Raw genomic sequence first — 4642 nt, forward strand, 5'->3', positions numbered from 1 at the left:
AGACGCTGAGCAGACTGTGCCGAGACCTGCTGTTCCCAGGGGCGGGGGCGGGGGCGGGGGCGGGGAAAAGCAGGGGAGGAGGAGATGGAAGGAAGGAGGATGAGGAAGGCAAAGGGAAGGTGATGTAGAGAAGAGGATGGAGAAGACGCGGCGGGCGAGAGAATAAGAGAACAGGAGGGTGGAAAGAGGAATGGAGGGAGGTCGGAAAAGAGCAAGAGGGAGGGGAAAGGCCAGATGAAAAAGCAGGAGGACAGTAGAAGAACAGGAAGAGAAAGAGGGAAAGGTGGTGGGCAGAGCGGATGGGAAAAAGGAGCACCGGGGAGGGAAAGAAGGACGAGGTGCCAAGAAGAGGAGAGAGGAAGGAGAAGGGCAGAGGGAGAAGGAGGGCGAGGAAACTAGGCAGCGGCAGAACTCATGCTGCTAGCTTTCGGCCTCCAGCGGGGCTGGGCTACAGACGCGGCGGTTGCTCCCGCAGCGCTAGCACCGCGGAGCTGGTGGTCGGGCAGGGCCAGGCCGGGCGGCCTTGGCGGTTCCAGTTCCCCATGCTCGGGGACCCAGGCTTGCCCCCCATGCTCCGGGACCTTGTCCCGGGCACTCCTCAGCCCTGAGATCAGTACTGCTCCCTCCCCACCCCCCTTCCCCGCCTCGAGGACAGGTGGGGGGTGCAGCCTCTCAGCTGCGGAAGCAACCGCGGTGACTCCGCTTTCTCTCTTGAGTTGCCAATGGCCCTGGGGAACCCCTTGAGGGCAACACCAAAATCTACAACCTGCTTCTTCTTGCACCTCCCACGCTTCCGAAGCGGGAGCCTCCAAGGGGCCAGGTCTTCCGCGTGTGGGCACCCAGTGTGTCCTGCGCATGCGCCCCGCAGCCGCGCCAATGGGCCCTCGGACATGGAGCATGCGCGAAGGCCCCGCCCCTCAAACCTCCTTCAAATGGGAGGAGCGTTTCGAGGGGGCCTGGCGCCTGCCTCGATGGCATTGGCCCTGGGACCCTGGCGCCCAATTTCGAAAAGAACCAATAGTTTGGAAACATTGGAGGCTCGTCTCTCCGGTGAAGTTTCGGCCAATATTCAAGAGAAATTGAAACTTGTGGTTTCCATGTTTTTTCATCCCCATTGCAGACGTTCTTACCACTGTGATCCATACTCATTTCTTAAATCCCTCATTTTGTTGGTCTTTGTCTAGAAGGACCGCTTTCTTTTTTTTCTTATTACCCATTTGGATACACTATACCAAAGGAAAGAGAAAACTTAATGCAATAATGTGGAAATAAAGAGAGTCGAATGCAACTACTTACAGCTAGTAAGGAATACTCATGTCCATCTTCCAAGCATCATTAGTTTCAAGGATGGTAGGAAAAGTCCTGAAGAACCAGTAGCGGAACCAATTTTTTTTTTCTTTCTAGAGTTAGAGACCCCCCTAACAATCATAAATGGCAACGTCTGAGGCCTGGGATGATGTATTTTATTTAACAAGTTCATTGCAGTTACTGTGGGCTAGGCACTGTAAGAGCTTTAGAAATAGTAACCATTTTAATCCTAACCACTTGAATGACTAGGGGAGAAAAGGTCACCTTGTTGTGTTAACATATATAGCTAGGAAAGTTAGGAAATATAATAATTATCAAATTGGTTTCAAAATTTAGCAACAATAATTTTGTCTATCTCTTCAATTCCTCTGTCCCATATTAAATTTGCCTAGCCAACCCTAATCTTATTCCTCAAATGTTTATGTGTTCTGCATAGGAGAGTTTTGAATGTACCAAATTAAAGATGGTTTCCATTAAATTACTGTATTTTCCCATCAGCTGGATTAAAAACTGAAGCTCTATTTTGAATCAATGTGTATATCTTCTCTTTTCTGTAGTTGAAAAAAAATGTTTTGTTTTGTTTTTAAAGATTTATTTATGCATACAGAACTGGGGTACAGGCCAGAGGTGCAGGGGCCGCGAGAGGCTTCACCAGAGACAGAGTGGGGAGCAGAACAGGCAGATCATTGAAGTATACTGCTGAGGGAAGCAGCGGGCGGGCCAGGAGAGGTCTGCCACGCCATGTGGTCTCCTCCGGGGCAGGCGGGAATCGAACTCATGAGGAAGTGGCCTTAGCTTCTCAGTGCTGTGCTCTAACCCGCTGCGCCACCAGGGAGGGCCCAAAATGTTTTTATTTTTAAAGATGTCACCTTTGGCATGTGTATTCATTAGAGAAAGCAGTGTATTCCTTAAAGAAATTGTTTTACAATACAGATAGTCTTTAAAAATGTGTTGTTGAGGGCTCTCCCTGGTGGTGCAACAGGTTAAAGCACCACACTATGAAGCTCTCAGAAGCCACAACAGCAAGAGTTCCATCCCCGGCCAGGGAGGTGACCCACATGGCATGCAGACCTCTCCTGACCCATCTGCTGCTCCCCTCAGGAGATCTGTCTGTTCTGTTCTGGTGAATCCTCTTACCCACCATATCTCTGGCCTGTACCCCAGTTCTGTAAGCATAAATAAATAAATAAATCTTTTTTTTAAAAATGTGTTGTTGAAGTATTTTTCATTTAAAAAATATTTTAATGATTCTAAAAATAGTTTGGGGAGGTATGGGGAAGGATGGAGTAGCTGAATTACTTCCAGGTCTCTGAGACTGCTTTTTGTCCAGCTGGAAAGCCCATTATTTTGATATGGCAATTGTATTGTTCATAATATTAGTAGATAATGGAGAAATTACTTTCTGTTCTAATCATGAGTTTGGGAAACATTGTTAACATAGATAACACATAGCTAAAAGCAAACTATTCTTGCCCTCAGTTCTAAGGATTTAGAACCTGTTAGAACATGAAGTCCTCTGATTCCAATAAAAGAAACAGTATTCTATTTAGTCACAACCAACAATCAGAAACCCCATTTTTTAACCATTTCTGCATAGTAAGAATTCAGCCCTCATTCATCCATGATACAGAGACTATGAAACTAAGAGGTCCCTAAAGAAGTCACAAGTGCTCACAAAATTCTATATGATGGAGGAGACTACACAGAGACAGAAATCAAATCTAGGACCTGCCAGACAGCCATAAGTCCTTGCCATGATTTTGTCTTAAGTCAACATCTGTTCATACTGCACAAATTCCCCCAAAGTCTGATTGATGAAATGTCGCACACACCATGTATCAGTACCATTCCCTGGTACTGATAATTATTTTCAGTGATTCCACCCAGACCAGACTTTAGCACATGGGTCCCACACAAGAAAAGACTGCTTTGCCTCAGCTTTATCCATACTTTATACTTGGCATAGGGTACAAGGTAATGAAGAACTGTAATGTGCAACCAGAACTTGTAAGTTTTAGTGAATTTTCTGAAACAGATGCCCAACGATACCAGCTGGCCCCCAGAGTTGTGTACAGCTAACTTCAAGATCTCAATCACCAGTTCACCGGGTTGTTTTGCAGCCTGAAGCTGTAGGACCCTCATGCCAGTTGACAAGCAGCTGAAGAGTGGGACTTTCTCAAACATTATATGGGCCTTCTCTTCAATCAAAGGCTGCATTTTTCCACTGGGTTGAAAATACCAGCTCCTCATGTCTCTGTTGCTGGAAACCTCTCTCTCTTTTTATCTCAAGGTCTCAGCAACCCTCCCTCATCTGCTCAAAAAAAGATTAAAGTACATTGTATTGTTCATAATAGCTAGTCATTTGTTGACCATATGCAAAATTCCTAACTCTGAGGAATAAGCAACTTACTAGACTCATAACTTTCAGGAGCTTAACAATTAGGAGAAACAAGAATATGTAAGAGGAGAGATGCTGCCTTGGCTACATTTCTAGATTTTATTCATATCATTCTTGCCTACCTTGTTTCTTTTTTTTTAAGATTTATTTATTTATGCATACCGAACTGGGGTACAGGCCAGAGGTGCAGGGGTGGAGAGAGGATTCACCAGAGACAGAGTGGGGAGCAGAACAGGCAATTGACTAAGTACACTGCTGAGGGAAGCAGCGGGTGGGTCAGGAGAGGTCTGTGGTTCCATGTGGGTCACCTCCCGGCCAGTGATCTAACTCATGCTGAAGTGGCTTTAGCGTCTTAGTGCTGTGCTTTAGCCCACTGCACCACCAGAGAGGAACCTCTTTTATTTTTCATGTAAATCTTTTGGGAAGTTTGGGTGTGCATGGATTGTATATGTACTCATATTTGACTTGCTTTTGTGATAACTGAAAGTTAACATATACCTTTGAAGTTTCCATGACAACCAGTAAAGAGCTAATTATGGCATGTTTATGGGACAACCTTTGTAGGTAAGAAACCTGGGATAGATGGTAGCAACCTGAGACATACCTACCAATAGAGGAGTAGCATAAATGATAAGGTACAGAGCTAAGCAAACCAAGAGTCTGAGATCATGCCATATTGTTATGAAACAGGAAGTGTTGATCACAAAGCAGACTCAAGGTGGTATAATAACAATGTATGGGTATAGATCAGAATAAGTAAGAATAATTTATTTTTTAATTAAGGTATAGTGGACATATAACATTAGTTACAGGTTTACAAAAATTATCTTTTTAACTATTACCTTTGCCTCTGTAGTAGAATTCTTTGCTTTCACAATACTTGTTTCTTTATCATTCCAACTTGTTTATATACTATGAGTCCTGTTTATATCTTTA

Source organism: Condylura cristata, unplaced genomic scaffold (genome assembly GCF_000260355.1).
Source record: "Condylura cristata isolate star-nosed mole 26May11 unplaced genomic scaffold, ConCri1.0 scaffold00019, whole genome shotgun sequence".
NCBI classification, from domain to species: domain Eukaryota; kingdom Metazoa; phylum Chordata; class Mammalia; order Eulipotyphla; family Talpidae; genus Condylura; species Condylura cristata.